Source organism: Pristiophorus japonicus, chromosome 8 (assembly GCF_044704955.1).
Source record: "Pristiophorus japonicus isolate sPriJap1 chromosome 8, sPriJap1.hap1, whole genome shotgun sequence".
Classification (NCBI taxonomy): Eukaryota; Metazoa; Chordata; class Chondrichthyes; family Pristiophoridae; genus Pristiophorus; species Pristiophorus japonicus.
The window spans coordinates 39,720,988-39,738,607 of record NC_091984.1 but is presented as its reverse complement, the minus strand read 5'-3'; positions in this window follow the sequence as shown (position 1 = coordinate 39,738,607).

Sequence of the window (17,620 nt, the reverse complement as noted above, 5' to 3'; positions counted from 1 at the left end):
CTTTCATGGAACATCACATTCAAATCAAAAGAACAAAGTCAACTAATCACCTTAGTGCATTCTGTTAGTGGCTGTCTTTTGTGTGCCTTTTCCTACTCTCGTGCTCCGATGAAGTGCTACCCCAATGGCTGCAACATGGTTGGTGGAAGGCTGCTAAATTTTAGTGTTGAGAATGCGTAGGCCAAACTTTCTTGGCCTGTAGATTGCACCCGAGATTGGCCCCTCCCCACGCCCCATGAAGTCACTCAGCGGTGCGTTTAGTGTTGAGATCACGCTGCAGTCATGTAAATGAGCAGGCAACACAAAATTTGCGTGCTGCCTGCACTACTGAGAACGGGTGCAGGAAAATAGCGCTTGGCGATGCCCTCTCCTGTCTTTGGACCTTATCTAATTTCAGGGCTGCAGACTTGGCACAGGAGCTTGATGAAAATAGAATGACATTTCACCGGGGATTGAATACACATGTGTTTATTTGACACTCAATCAGGTTGAATTATATCATATTCTCTGATTAGGAACAAAGTAGAAAGTTAAGAGGATTGGGCTCAGATAGTTTTTGATTTGAGAGAGAATGGACAGATTCAGCAATTCCTACCCAGATGGAGCCTCGTAAAATGGCTAATAGTCCGACCCAGTTCATCCTTGTTTCAAATCCCAGGGTTCTGTGTCATTTCAGCTCATCTATCACGCTCCAACATGTAATCAATTCCAGAGAGTGCATTGACGTATCCTTAGATTACGTGCTCAAGTCCTGTAATGGGGCTTGTATCTTACTCAGATGTAAGGGTGCTACCACTGAGCTAAGCTGACACTGTCACACTACTGTAATCAGTGCAATTTCCAAGATTGCGGCAAAGGCCGACTGTTGGCATAGAGTGGAGCGAGCTTTGCTGTTCATCTGGATGTGTAATACCAAATTCACTTGACCCAAGATATCATGATGCTGATGCTGGAGGACTGAAAGTGGAAAAGTGTTCTATTCCTCACCACTGACATTCCTCACTTTGACAAGTACAAAAAGAAACGAAATTAAAGAAAACTGATGGGTCGTTATTACTTGTAATGAATTTAGAAATGCAAGGGTCATTCTATTACACTGAAATTAGAAACTGAAAGATCACTATCTATGATACTGCAATTAGTAACTGATGGGCTATTTTCTGTTGCTGTGTAATTAGAAACTAAAGGGTCAATCTCACTTACACTGCAATTATAAAAAGAAAGGCCAATCTCCATTACTTCTTAATTATGTTTGCATTCGCACTAGATGATTGGGCACCTTTCTTCCTCACCAGTTCTCCACTGCTGCATCCTGACTTGATGTGACCTTTTAACTCTCAAAGCTGGAAGATGTAGGCCAGAAACTTTTCCACTGCTGTCTACTGCTCAGTGACTTACTGCCAGTAATCAGCTGCTGCTATTACTATCAGCTCACCCAAAGAGAGTAACCTACTGACATGATGGGGTGATTTAGATTAGCAGGCAAACCTCAAGCTTCAGCCTTTTGTTATCCTTCTTTGGAATCAACTGATAAACAAGACCATCATGTGCACTTCAACGTAGGGGGTATGATTAAGAAGTTTGCAGATGATACAAAAATTGGCCGTGTGGTTGATAGTCAGGAAGAAAGCTGCGGATTGCAGGAAGATATCAATCGATTGGTCAGCTGGGCAGAACAGTGGCAAATGGAAGTTAATCCAGGAAGTGTGAGGTAATGCATTTGGGGAGGGCTAACAAGGCAGGGGAATACACAATAATGGTAGGATACTGAGGTGTGGAGGAATAGAGGGACCTTGGAGTGCACGTCCAAGATAGAAAGACAGGTAGATAAGGTGGTTAAGAAGGCATAAGGGATACTTTTCTTTATTAGTCGAGGCATAGAATAGAAGAGCAGGGAGGCTATGCTTGAACGGTATAAAACACTAGTCAGGCCACAGCTAGAGTACTGCGTGCAGTTCTGGTCACCACATTATAGGAACGATGTGATTGCATTAGAGAGGGTACAGAGGAGATTTATGAGGATGTTGTCAGGACTGGAGAATTTTAACTATGAGGAACAATTGGATAGGCTGGGGTTGTTTTCTTTGGAACAGAGGAGGCTGAGGGGAGACTTCATTGAGGCGTATACAATTATTTCCCCTAGCAGGGAGGTCAATAACCAAGGGACATAGATTTAAAAGAATTGGAAAAAGGATTAGAGGGGAGTTGAGGAGAACTTATTTCACCCAGAGGGTGGTGGGGGTCTGGAACTCACTGTCTGAAAGGGTGGTAGAGGCATAAACATAAGAACATAAGAATTAGGAACAGGAGTAGACCATCTAGCCCCTTGAGCCTGCTCTGCCATTCAACAAGATCATGGCTGATCTGGCCGTGGACTCAGCTCCACTTACCCGCCCGCTCCCCATAACCCTTAATTCTCTTATTGGTTAAAAATCTATCTATCTGTGATTTGAATACATTCAATGAGCTAGCCTCAACTGCTTCCTTGGCAGAGAATTCCACAGATTCACAACCCTCTGGGAGAAGAAATTCCTTCTCAACTCGGTTTTAAATTGTCTCCCCCGTATTTTGAGGCTGTGCCCCCTAGTTCTAGTCTCCCCGACCAGTGGAAACAACCTCTCTGCCTCTATCTTGTCTATCCCTTTCATTATTTTAAATGTTTCTATAAGATCAGCCCTCATCCTTCTGAACTCCAACGAGTAAAGACCCAGTCTACTCAATCTAGCATCTTAAGGTAACCCCCTCATCTCCGGAACCAGCCTCGTGAATCGTCTCTGTACCCTCATTCAAAAAGCACTTGGATATGCATTTAAAGTGTCATAACCTACAAGGCTACGGACCAAGAGCTAGAAAGAGGGATCAGGCTGGGTAGCTCTTTTTTGGTCGGCACAGACATGATTGGCCGAATGGCTTTCCTCTGTGCCGTAATGTCTATGATTCTATGAGGCTGTAATAAGAATTCTTCTGTGTACTGGTATCATTATCATTTTTGGAAATGAAAGGATAATGGAGTCAGACTAAAATTTGAAAACCCAGGTAAAGTACTTACAATAGTTGATACCCAGAGTATTGAGTTGGACATGAAACAAGTGCCTGTGAATCATACGTAGCGACCTTTCAGCCTTGCCATCATCATATACATTAAAAAAGTGAGTCTTTGGTGCTCATTTGTTCCCTCGGTCAGAGAGAATCAAATATAAAAAAAAAATCAAAGATAATTATAGAAGTAGATTTAGCAGCAGTACATAGCAGACAACAGGCACCTATGCAATTTTCTCTCATTCTGCTATCTCATTTTACAGAAAATTGGATTTTTGTGCATTTCATCCACAGTGAATGTACTGGAGTCAATTTTCATTCATAACTTATTTACTGTGAATTGTTATAGGAACAGACATTTAAAGGAAAGCGTCTGCCCCATTCTCTATTTGGCATTTGCTTCAATGTCACGGTTCATCATTATTTTATCACGGTTCATCATTGTTTTTTATGGAAAAGAGACTGTTCTTGTGTACTCCTGTGACATAACTTCTGAAGTTGATTGTTTTAGGGGCTACTTCTTAAAAGCTGTACAACCTGTGAGCAAAAGAAACGAAAGTTAGGATGCAGACACACAAGTGCAAGTTATTTGTCAGTCGAATCCATGGCTTTCCAAAAATAAATTAATTTACGCCCTCCTTTCTTTAGTTGGAATGAGTGCATGGCAATGATAATAAAGTGAATGAGACCATGAAAGGAAAAATAATGAACTCATGCAGATAGCTTCAAATTATTCTGTGTCAAGTCTGCATCTTCCCACTCTCCTTAATCAGAGGCTAGTCTCGCTTCCACCTGTAAATTCCAAATTTGTATTTTTTCACTGTCTCTCTAATCAGGAATTATTCCACCTCCACCGTATTTGAACCCGAAGTTCATATTCTCCAACTCTCTCCATAATTCTGCAAGTTATTTCATAGACTTGATTCCAACTGAGAAGATGTTGAACTATAACTTACAATAATCCATTGCCTTCGCCAAACTAGTACGGAGCTTTCCGTCACATTACGTGGGATTGATATTCTGGACCATGAGTGATGCTTATCGCCATTCATGATAATGGCAGCCAACTTGAGATGAACTTTATAGAATTATAGAATGCTGCAGCAGAGAAGGAGGCCAGTTGGCCCACTGTGCCTGTGTCAGCTCTTTGAAAAAGCTGTCCAATTAGTCCCACTCCCCTGTTCTTTCCCCTGAATATTTTTCCTTTTCAATTATTTGTCTTCTCCCCTTTTGAAAGTTACTGTTGAATCTGCTTCCCCCAGCCTTTCAGGCAGTGCATTCCAGATCTCAACAACTCACTGCGTAAAAAACAATTCTCTTCGCCTCTCCTCTGGCTATTTTGCCTCAATTTTAAGCTTATAATTAAAAAAAATTAATTCACAGCATGTGGGCGATGCTGGGAAGGCCAGCATTTATTGCCCATCTCTAATTGCCCTTGAGAAGATAGTGGTGAGATGCCTTCTTGAAGCGCTGCAGTCCTTGTGAGGAAGGTACTCCCACAGTGCTGTTAGAAAGGGAATTTCAGGAATTTGACCCAGCAACAATGAAGGAATGCTGATATATTTCCAAGTCCACATGGTATGTGACTTAGAGGGGATCCCATGCACCTGCTATCCTTGTCCCTCTAGGCGGTAGAGGTTGTGGGTATGGAAGGGAGGTGGATTTGCTTGGTATCTTATCAAAGTGGAACGTTCCTGTTGGGAGATCCAGCCTGGCAGCTCTCCATGCACTGCTCTTGGAGTGACGCAATGGAAGATAGGTCTTCCTGATTTTATTTTAACATAGCTTTCATACTGGAAAGATAAGAGTAGTTCTCTTCAGAGTTACATTCCTTGTTAATTTACAACTAATTCACTGTCTCCTTAACATGTAATCAAGTTCTCCAGTTTTTCTTATTCAGCACATACATTTATATTCATCCAATTGATTTACTTCACAATTATAAATGCTCAGATGATATCTCACCTTGATCTCTTCACTCGTGAGAACAAACTGTTTTCTTTGGAATCTTTTACAATTCACAGCCCAGTGATCTAAGGCCAGCACGCGCTCACTTCGCAGAAGGCTGTTTAGAGCAGGCCACGTTAGATCCCATATAACTATAGGATAATTTTAACTTCTCAGGACGAGTGGGGGCAGTGAAGTGGGGGATTAAAAATTAAAAACTGCGCAACCCAAACCCAACCTGCCGTTCTATCCACCCCACCTCCCCCGGCGATCTGACCGATCCCCTCCTCCATCGATCTGACCGATCCCCTCCCCCATCGATCTGACCGATCCCCTCCCCCATCAATCTGACCCCCCTCCCCCATCGATCTGACCGACCCCCTCCTCCATCGATCTGACCGATCCCCTCCCCCATCGACCTGACCCCCCTCCCCCATCGACCTGACCCCCCTCCCCCATCAATCTGACCCCCCTCCCCATCAATCTGACCCCCCTCCCCCATCGATCTGACCGATCCCCTCCTCCATCGATCTGACCGATCCCCTCCCCCATCAATCTGACCGATCCCCTCCCCCATCGATCTGACCCCCCTCCCCCAACGATCTGACCGACCCCCATCGATCTGACCGATGCCCTCCCCCATCGATCTGACCCCCCTCCCCCAACGATCTGACCGACCCCCATCAATCTGACCCCCCTCCCCCATCGATCTGACCGACCCCCTCCTCCATCGATCTGACCGATCCCCTCCCCCATCGACCTGACCCCCTCCCCCATCGACCTGACCCCCCTCCCCCATCAATATGACCCCCCCTCCCCCATCGATCTGACCGATCCCCTCCTCCATCGATCTGACCGATCCCCTCCCCCATCAATCTGACCGATCCCCTCCCCCATCAATCTGACCCCACTCCCCCATCGATCTGACTGACCTCGATCGATCTGACCGATGCCCTCCCCCCGCGATCTGACCGACACCCTCCCCCATCGATCTGACCCCCCTCCCCCATCGATCTTACCCCCCCTCCCCCATCGATCTGACCCCCCCTCCCCCATCGATCTGACCCCCCAATCCCCATCGATCTGATCCCCCTCCCCCATTGATCTGACCCCCCTCCCCCATCGATCTGACCGACCCCCTCCCCCATCGATCTGACCCCCCCATCCCCATCGATTTGACCCCCCCCCATCGATCTGACCGACCCGCTCCCCCATCGATCTGACCCCCTCCCCCATCAATCTGACCGATCCCCTCCCCCATCGAACTGACCCCGCCTCCCCCATCGATCTGACCGACCCCCTCCCCCATCGATCCGACCCCCCCATCCCCATCGATCTGACCCCCCCTCTCCCATCGATCTGACCCCCCTCCCCCATCGATCTGACCCCCCCCTCCCCCATCGATCTGACCCCCCTCCCCCATCGATCTGACCCCCCCTCCCCAATCGATCTGACCCCCCCCCATCGATCTGACCGACCCCCTCCCCCATCGATCTGACCCCCCCCTCCCCCATCGATCTGACCCCCCCTCCCCCATCGATCTGACCCCCCCTCCCCCATCGATCTGACCCCCCCCATCCCAATCGATCTGACCCCCCCTCCCCCATCGATCTGACCCCCCCTCCCCCATCGATCTGACCCCCCTCCCCCATCGATCTGACCCCCACTCCCCCATCGATCTGACCCCCACTCCCCCATCGATCTGACCCCCCCTCCCCCATCGATCTGACCCCTCCTCCCCAATCGATCTGACCCCCCCTCCCCCATCGATCTGACCCCCACTCCCCCATTGATCTGACCCCCCCTCCCCCATCGATCTGAACCCCACTCCCCCATCGATCTGACCCCCCCTCCCCCATTGAACTGACCCCCCTCCCCCATCGATCTGACCCCCCCATCACCATCGATCTGACCGACCCCCTCCCCTATCGATCTGACCCCTCTCCCCTATCGATCTGACCGACCCCCTCCCCCATCGATCTGACCCCCCCCTCCCTCATCAATCTGACCGACCCCCTCCCCCATCGATCTGACCCCCCCATCCCATCGATCTGACCCCCCCTCCCCCATCGATCTGACCCCCCCTCCCCCATCGATCTGACACCCCCTCCCCCATCGATCTGACCCCCCCTCCCCATCGATCTGACCCCCCCACCCCAATCGATCTGACCACCCCTCCCCCATCGATCTGACCCCCCCTCCCCCATCGATCTGACCCCCCCTCCCCCATCAATCTGACCCCCCCCTCATCAATCTGACCGACCCCCTCCCCCATCGATCTGACCCCCCCTCCCCATCGATCTGACCCCCCCTCCCCCATCGATCTGACCCCCCCTCCCCCATCGATCTGACACCCCCTCCCCCATCGATCTGACCCCCCCTCCCCATCGATCTGACCCCCCCACCCCATCGATCTGACCCCCCCTCCCCATCGATCTGACCCCCCCACCCCAATCGATCTGACCACCCCTCCCCCATCGATCTGACCCCCCCTCCCCCATCGATCTGACCCCCCCTCCCTCATCGATCTGACCCCCCCTCCCCCATCGATCTGACCCCCCCTCCCCAATCGATCTGACCCCCCCTCCCCCATCGATCTGACCCCCCCTCCCCCATCGATCTGACCCCCACTCCCCCATCGATCTGACCCCCCCTCCCCCATTGAACTGACCCCCCTCCCCCATCGATCTGACCCCCCCATCACCATCGATCTGACCGACCCCCTCCCCTATCGATCTGACCCCTCTCCCCCATCGATCTGACAGACCCCCTCCCCCATCGATCTGACCCCCCCTCCCTCATCAATCTGACCGACCCCCTCCCCCATCGGTCTGACCCCCCTCTACCATCGATCTGACCGTCCCCCTCCCCCATCGGTCTGACCCCCCTCCACCATCGATCTGACCCACCCTCCCCCATTGATCTGACCGACTCTCTCCCCCATCGCTCTGACCGACCCTCTCCCCCACGATCTGACCGACCCCCTTCCCCATCGATCTGACCCACCTCCCCCATTGATCTGACCGACCCTCTCCCCCACGATCTGACCGACCCCCTTCCCCATCGATCTGACCCCCCTCCCCCATTGATCTGACCGATCCCCTCCCCCATCGATCTGGCGATCCCCTCCCGATTAATGACCCCCTCCCGATCACTTACCCCCTCCCGATCCCCGACCATCCCCCCACCCCCCCGCGATCACTTGCCCCCTTGCCGATGCCAGATCCCCGGCTGTGACCTGGAGCCACAGGCCGACACGCCCAATAGCCAGCCCGCCTTCAATCTGCTCTCTGTGGCTGGGAAACAGAGTATTTTTTGATAATCAGATTCCCTGTTAAATTTAGCAGAACCTCTGGCCACATTTCTGTGTTTCCCGGCTACGAACCCTTCACCTTGCACCCTTCCCACTGACCTGTTACCATTGCAGCAAATCCTTGAAATGGAGGCCAGGACCACAAGAGGTACTCCTGCTGCTCTTGGTTCACAAGGAACCTTTAAAAATAAAAAAAATAAATCAAACTTACCTGGACCTCCTGTTGCATGTTTGAGACTGTGCGGGCCTTAGTCGGACCCACAATTAACATTGCGAATGAGCCATTGAATCATAGAAATTTACAGCACGGAAGGAAGCCATTTTGGCCCATCGTGTCCGCACCGGCCGACAAAGAACTATCCAGCCTAATCCCACTTTCCAGCTCTTGGTCCATAGTCTTTTAGGTTACGGCACTTCATGTGCACATCCGAGTACTTTTAAAAAGTGGTGAGGGTTTTTGTCTCTACGACCCTTACTCCTACCATTAATTTAATTCTAGGCCCCCTGGCTACTGACCCCTCTGCTAAGGGAAATAGGTCCTTCCTATCCACTCTATCAAGGCCCCTCATAATTTTATACACCTCAATAAGGTCTCCCCTCAGCCTCCTCTGTTTCAAAGAAAACAAACCCAACCTATCCAATCTTTCCTCAAAGCAAAAATTCTCCAGTCCAGGCAACATCCTCGTAAATCTCCTCTGGACCCTCTCGAGTGTAATCACATCTTTTCTGTAATGTGGTGACCAGAACTGCATGCAGTACTGTAGCTGTGGCCTAACTAGTATTTTATACAGTTGAAGCATAACCTCCCTGCTGTTATATTCTATGCCTCAGCTAATAAAGGAAAGTATTCCGTATGCCTTCTTAACCACCTTATCTACCTGGCCTGCTATCTTCAGGGATCTGTGGCCATGCACTCCAATGTCCCTTTGTTCCTCTACACTTCTCAGTGTCATACCATTATTGTGTATTCCCTTGTCTTGTTAGCCCTCCCGAAATGCATTACCTCATACTTCTCTAGATTGAATTCCATTTGCCACTGGTCTGCCCACCTGACCAATTCATTGATATCTTACTGCAGTCTACAGTTCATTATCAACCAATTTTTGCACAAAAATCCAATTTTCTGTAAAATAAGATAGTAGAATGAGAGAAAATTGCATAGGTGCCTCAATACTCCATGGGTATCAACTATTTGAAGTACTTTACCTGGGTTTTTCAAATTTTAGTCTGACTCCATTATCCTGTCATCTCCAAAAATGATAATGATACCAGTAAACAGAAGAATTCTTATTACATCCTCATAGAATCATAGACATTTACGGCACAGAGGAAAGCCATTCGGCCCATCGTGTCTGTGCCGACTAAAAAATAGCTAGCCAGCTTAATCCAACTTTCCAGCTCTTAGTCCGTAGTCTTGTAGGTTATGGCACTTTAAATGCATATCCAAATACTTTTTAAATTCGTGTTTCTGCCTCTACCGCCCTTTCAGACAGTGAGTCTGAACCCCCACCACCCTCTGGGTGAAATAAGTTCTCCTCAACTCCCTTCGAATCCTTCTTCCAATTCTTTTTCCCCTGGCTATTGACTTCCCTGCTAGGGGAAATAGGTCCTTCCTATCCACTCTATCCAGGCCCCTCATAATTTTATACACCTCAATTAAATTTCCACTCAGCCGCCTCTGTTCCAAAGAAAACAACCCCAGCCTTTCCATTCTTTCCTCATAGTTAAAATTCTCCAGTCCTGACAACATCTTTATAAATCTTCTCTGTACCCTTTCTAATGCAATCACATCTTTCCTATAATGTGGTGACCAGAATTGCACGTAGTACTGTAGCTGTGACCTAACTAGTGTATTATACAGTTCAAGCATAACCTGCTCTTCTATTCTATGCCTCGACTAATAAAGGAAAGTATTCCGAATGCCTTCTTAACCACGTTTTCTACCTGTCCTTCTACCTTGGACGTGCACTCCAAGGTTCTACTGTTCCTCTTCACTTCCCAGTATCCTACCATTTATTGTGTATTCCCTTGTCTTGTTAGCCGTCCTCAAATGCATTACCTCACAATTCTCTGGATTGAATTCCATTTGCCACTGTTCTGCTCACCTGACCAGTTCATTGATATTTTCCTGCAGTCTACAGCTTTCTTCTTCATCATCAACCACACAGCTGATTTTTGTATCATCTGCAAACTTCTTAATCATACCCCCTACATTCAAGTCTAAATCATTGATATATACCACAAAAAGTAAGGGACCCAGTACTGAGTCCTGCGAAACCCCACTGGAAACCGCCTTCCAGTCACAAAAACACCCAGCAACCATTAACCAATGACTTTGCCATTTAAGTTAGGCTCCCACTGTCGGTTAAAATGGTGGGGGCGAAAACATTTTGGGAACGCGGCACAAAGACACTCCGCCATCTTAATCGTCTGCACCGTTTCCGCTGGGCGGAGCGGTTAAAATACTCCCTGTTATTTACTGCCTACGTTGATAGGATGTGTTAAACTTTTCTAACCCCAGACAGCGACAATAATCATTTTATTGAGGAAGACAGGAAATTCTCCTTGGTGCCTGGAGGCTGTACAATTATGATACAGTTAAAATCTTTTGTTTTGATATATTTTCTTGTCTCTCTCAGCAAGCTGTGTGAGTCACTGTCTATATCCTGTGACCTGGTAGGCAGCTTTTGGGGATGAGACGTTTTCAAGTGCAGCTAATTACTTCCCCACAGGGATCCGCCTATTGTTTCGGTGATGGGTACTTAGTACGTGCTTAGAGGGTTCCGTTAAGAGAATGTCAGTATAACTTCCTCTGCCTCGTGCCTTCGGGCGGGGGGAGTGGAGGGGGCAGGGGTGATGGAGGGGCGGTCTGCTTATAGACACTGTCATATTCTAGATATTGTATTACAAGACTATAAATGGCATGTGATAATCTTAAAATGATTCACATGGTTATCCAAACTCAGATGTTATAGCTCTGCCTACAGTTCTACCTATATTATAGCATATTTTATGCGCAAATTTTATATTATTATGGGTTGATATAATTCTTAATCTTCCCAATTTGGGATTAGTCTGGATAGCTCTTTTTCAGCCGACACAGACACGGCAGGCTGAAAGGTCTCCTTCTGTGCCGTAATCTTCTAATGATTCTATGATTCTAAGGGGGAGAAATTGGCCTCCTTTGTGCCTGCCATTAGCACTTCCGGGACGCGATAATGGGACGCTAACAGCTTTCCGACCGGGCGCGGTGAAAGTACCGACACCCGCGAACTTCCCTTGCAGATTAGTGCTGGCGGTAAACCTTAATGCTACAATCTCCTGCGCCATGGAGATCGTGACGTCATCCAGTGTGCAACGCCCCATTACCGCCCCAGATGCTAACTTCGCTTCCGCCTCCTGCAGCACTGTCTGGTGTCAACAACAGCAGCTGCAGGAGGCGTTATGAGGTCGGCCGGCCGCTTGGGGAGCACTAGGTAAACGGTTTGGTGGTCAGGTAGGCCAAAAACATTTTCTCACCCTTCTCTGCTTGTTTTTGAATTTTTACTGCAGCCGCAATTGATCAGCCCTGCAATCTGTGAGAATGCTCGAGGCTGATCGCTGTGCATCGTGGATGCCGTCGGCGAGCAGTCCATTCATTTCCTTGCAACGCCCTCAGCAATGGCCCTTCACTTTAAGTGATGGAAGGAGCCTGTGATTCTGGCAGCACTGCTCTGGACATAGTGCCTGGTTTAGTGCTCCAAGGGAAGCGCTTGATTCAGTGCTCCACTTGCCTCCTGGAGCACTAAACTGGAAGTTCACGTCTGTTAGAATTGGATAGTGCCCGGCGATACCTTTGTGCTCCCGGAAAAGTTATCGCCCTAAACAGGGCGCTGCGCAATTTCTAGCCCTAAGATTCTACCTCTCCTCCTTTAAGATGCTCCTTAAAACCTACCTCTTTGACCAAGCTTTTGGTCACCTATCCTAATATCTCCTGGTGTGGCTCGGTTTTCTCTGATAACTCATTTTATGGCATTCAAGGTGCTATATAAATACAAGTTGTTGCTGTTCATGTGTCAGGCTAGGCACTGTTGGCAAGGTATTGCTCCATGGGAGGATAGGCAATTCCAGTCCTGTGTTCATTCAATATCCACATATCAGAGGATCACTGGAAAGTACTCAGGAATAGGCTGGTTTTCCCCTCCCGGTCCCATTACCATGGCACCCCAGTTAAATCAATTAATGCAGCTCAGACCAAGAACTGAATCTTGGATCAAGTACATTATTGGCTGTAAAGCACTTTGAGAGGTCCGGTGGACGTGAAAGGTGCTACATAAATGCAATCTTTCTTTTTCTTTTCTTCGTGGTCTGTGTGGCTTAGTATTACCCCAAATGATTTATTAATCCACTGAAGTGTTAGGAAACTCTAACTTTTATTGTTATCACTGAAGATCATAAATGAATCCGTTCACTCTCATTATTATTGCTGAGATTTGCTGGTTGTCTCCACATCATGGAGCAGAAAGAAGGGCTATTATATTGTTTTGACACTACGCGTGGGATATGAAGCGGTTAGCTTACAGGAATAGAGGAAGTTATACAAGAATAATACACTAGGCCAAATTCCACTCCTTCTTGGGGTTGAATTCTGATGCAGTTCTGATGTTGCCCTCACCTCTGGTGGGTCTGTCCTGCCAGTGGGACAGGACATACCAAGGGATGGCGATGAAGGAAATGAGGTTGTTGGTTAATAGGCATGATCCTGTGAGTATTGACTATGGCAGGTTATTGCTTGACTAGTATGTGGGACAGCACTCCCAACTTTGACACCTGTCCCCAGATGTTAATGAGGAGGACTTTTCAGGATCGACTGGGCTGGGTGTATCTTCATCAAGTCCTGAATTGATTTGATTCGCAGGTCGCAGACAAAGTCTGGTTTTATTCTTGTTATTCTTTGCAGCAGTTTGGTATAAATAAATGGCTTGCTGGATCAGTTCAGAAGGCAGTTAATTGCGGGACTGGCGTCACACATAGGCCAGAGTTGATAAGGACGCCAGATCTTATCTGAAACGACACCGATGACTCAGTTGGATTTTTACGACCTAAGCACAAAAGCAAAATACTGCGGATGCTGGAATCTGGAATAAAAACAGGAAATGTTGGCAATCTCGGCAGGTCAGGCAGCATCTGTGGAGAGGGAGCAGAGTTAATGTTTCAGGTCAATCGACCCGAAATGTTAATTCTGCTTCCTCCCCACAGATGCTGCCTGACCTGCTGAAATTTCCAGCATTTTCGGATTTTTACGACAAGCCAACAGCTTCACGATCACTTTTATTGATACCAGCTCTTTATTTCCTGATTTTCTAAACTGCTGTAAAATTCTCCAAGTCTCATGACGGGACTTGTACTCATGTTCTCTGGATTATAAGCCCGGGTGTCTGGAATACTGGTCCAGTAACATAAGAATTACATTACCATACCTCGTAAAAGAACTCAGTCCTGAAGACTGCATCATGCAGGGAGATGGGAGTGCTACAGGCACCAGAGATTGTAATCTCCATCTCAGTCTCACTAAGGAGGACGCAAACAATCTTCCAGATATAAAAGGGGCCAGAGGGTCGAGTAAGAAGGAGGAACTGAGGGAAATCCTTATTAGTTGGGAAATTGTGTTGGGGAAATTGATGGGATTGAAGGCCGATAAATCCCCAGGGCCTGATGGTTTGCATCCCAGAGTACTTAAGGAGGTGGCCTTGGAAATAGCGGATGCATTGACAGTCATTTTCCAACATTCCATTGACTCTGGATCAGTTCCTATGGAGTGGAGGGTAGCCAATGTAACCCCACTTTTAAAAAAGGAGGGAGAGAGTAAACAGTGAATTATTAATGGGTAAAATGATGGAATCAATTATTAAGGATGTCATAGCAGCGCATTTGGAAAGAGGTGACATGATAGGTCCAAGTCACGATGGATTTGTGAAAGGGAAATCATGCTTGACAAATCTGCTGGAATCTTTTGAGGATATTTCCAGTAGAGTGGACAAGGGAGAACCAGTTGATGTGGTGTATTTGGATTTTCAGAAGGCTTTCGACAAGGTCCTACACAAGAGATTAATGTGCAAAGTTAATGCACATGGGATTGGGGGTAGTGTGCTGATGTGGATTGAGAACTGGTTGGCAGACAGGAAGCAAAGAGTAGGAGTAAATGGGTACTTTTCAGAATGGCAGGCAGTGACTAGTGGGGTACCGCAAGGTTCTGTGCTGGGGCCCCAGCTATTTAGATTGTACATTAATGATTTAGACGAGGGGATTAAATGTAGTATCTCCAAATTTGCGGATGACACTAAGTTGGGTGGCAGTGTGAGCTGCGAGGAGGATGCTATGAGGCTGCAGAGTGACTTGGATAGGTTAGGTGAGTGGGCAAATGCATGGCAGATGAAGTATAATGTGGATAAATGTGAGGTTAGAAGAACATAAGAACATAAGAATTTGGAACAGGAGTAGGCCATCGAGCCCCTCGAGCCTGCTCCGCCAATCAACAAGATCATGGCTGATCTGGCCGTGGACTCAGCTCCACTTACCCGCCCGCATCCCGTAACCCTTAATTCCCTTATTGGTTAAAAATCTATCGATCTGTGATTTGAATACATTCAATGAGCTAGCCTCAACTGCTTCCTTGGGCAGAGAATTCCACAGATTCACAACCCTCTGGGAGAAGAAATTCCTTCTCAACTCGGTTTTAAATTGGCTCCCCCGTATTTTGAGACTGTGCCCCCTAGTTCCACTCTCCCTGACCAGTGGAAACAACCTCTCTGCCTCTATCTTGTCCATCCCTTTCATTATTTTAATGTTTCTATAAGATCACCCCTCATCCTTCTGAACTCCAACGAGTAAAGACCCAGTGTACTCAATCTATCATCATAAGGTAACCCCTTCATCTCCGGAATCAGCCAAGTGAATCGTCTCTGTACCCCCTCCAAAGCTAGTATATCCTTCCTTAAGTAAGGTGACCAAAACTACACGCAGTACTCCAGGTGCGGCCTCACAAATACCCTATACAGTTGCAGCAGGACCTCCCTGCTTTTGTACTCCATCCCTCTCGCAATGAAGGCCAACATTCCATTTGCCTTCCTGATTACCTGCTGCACCTGCAAACTAACCTTTTGGGATTCATGCACAAGGAACGGAATTCCTCATCGGCGCCAAACCCCGGAACCTCCCTCGGGGGCCGGCGCCTCACAACTTGAGCCGCCTCGGGGAAATCCCCTCCGTGCCTTTCAGTTCCGCGCGGAGGGGTTTCCTGTAAGGGCTGCTCCTACACACCCTCAACTTTGCCATCCTCGCCGGCCATCCGGACACGCCATGGCGTACCATCTTGCCGTCCGGAGGAGGCGGGGGTCCCCGATGGAGGGCACTCTACGCAGGGGTCCTCCCACTATTCATTGGGGACTTGGCCTGGAGGGTGGTGCACGGAGCAGTGCCGTGCAACAAATTTTTAAGCCGGTTCACGGACTCCCAGGCCGCCTGCAATTTCTGCGGTCTGGAAGAGTCCGTGTTCCATGTTTTTATGGAATGCACAAGGTTGCAGCCCCTGTTTTATTATTTGAAGGGGCTGATCCTGAAATTCTGGCTGCACTTCAGTCCCACTCTCCTGATCTTTGGGCACCCTGTGCGGAGGGGAGCGGGTAGGTCCGAAGGCCTCCTCGTAGGACTGCTCCTGGGCACGGCCAAGGGTGCCATCAGCCGGTCCAGGCAGCGGGCAGTCGAGGGGGTCGTTCAACCTGACTGCCTGCCTCTCTTCCGCTCTTACATCCGGTCCAGGGTGTCCTTGGAGATGGAGCACGCGGTGTCCACCGGTACGCTCGCGGCCTTCCGCGAGAGGTGGGCACCGGAGGGACTGGAGTGCATCATCACGCCCGGCAACCAAATTTTAATTTGATTTTACGTTTTTAAGTTTAATTTGTTTTAATTGCCGGTGCTTTTAGTGTCCCCCTTCCCTTTTATAGGGGGCACTGGGGAAAATTGTGATTTTAGTGCCCAAAAAAAAACCAAAAAAAGAAAAACACAAAAAAACAAAAAAAAAGGGGGAAAAAAAAAAAGGGCCTTGTAAATGTCTGGAGTGTCACCCAGGTTTAATGTTTTATGTTTTTGCAGGTGAACTCCAAAAAGAGTTTCATGCACAAGGACCCCCAGGTCCCTCTGCACCGCAGCATGTTGTAATTTCTCCCCATTCAAATAATATTCCCTTTTACTGTTTTTTTTTCCAAGGTGGATGACCTCACACTTTCCGACATTGTATTCCATCTGCCAAATCTTAGCCCATTCGCTTAACCGATCTAAATCTCTTTGCAGCCTCTCTGTGTCCTCTACACAACCTGCTTTCCCATTAATCTTTGTGTCATCTGCAAATTTTGTTACACTACACTCTGTCCCCTCTTCCAGGTCATCTATGTATATTGTAAACAGTTGTGGTCCCAGCACTGATCCCTGTGGCACACCACTAACCACCGATTTCCAACCCGAAAAGGACCCATTTATCCCGACTCTCTGCTTTCTGTTAGCCAGCCAATTCTCTATCTATGCTAATACATTTCCTCTGACTCCGCGTACCTTTATCTTCTGCAGTAACCTTTTGTGTGGCACCTTATCGAATGCCTTTTGGAAATCTAAATACACCACATCCATCGGTACACCTCTATCCACCATGCTCGTTATATCCTCAAAGAATTCCAGTAAATTAGTTAAACATGATTTCCCCTTCATGAATCCATGTTGCATCTGCTTGATTGCACTATTCCTATCTAGATGTCCCGCTATTTCTTCCTTAATGATAGTTTCAAGCATTTTCTCCACTACAGATGTTAAACTAACCGGCCTGTAGTTACCTGCCTTTTGTTTGCCCCCTTTTTTAAACAGAGGCGTTACATTAGCTGCTTTCCAATCCGCTGGTACCTCCCCAGAGTCCAGAGAATTTTGGTAGATTATAACGAATGCATCTGCTATAACTTCCGCCATCTCTTTTAATACCCTGGGATGCATTTCATCAGGACCAGGGGACTTGTCTACCTTGAGTCCCATTAGCCTGTCCAGCACTACCCCCCTAGTGATAGTGATTGTCTCAAGGTCTTCCCTTCCCACATTCCTGTGACCAGCAATTTTTGGCATGGTTTTTGTGTCTTCCACTGTGAAGACCGAAGCAAAATAATTGTTTAAAGTCTCAGCCATTTCCACATTTCCCATTATTAAATCCCCCTTCTCATCTTCTAAGGGACCAACATTTACTTTAGTCACTCTTCTCCGTTTTATATATCGGTAAAAGCTTTTACTGTCTGTTTTTATGTTTTG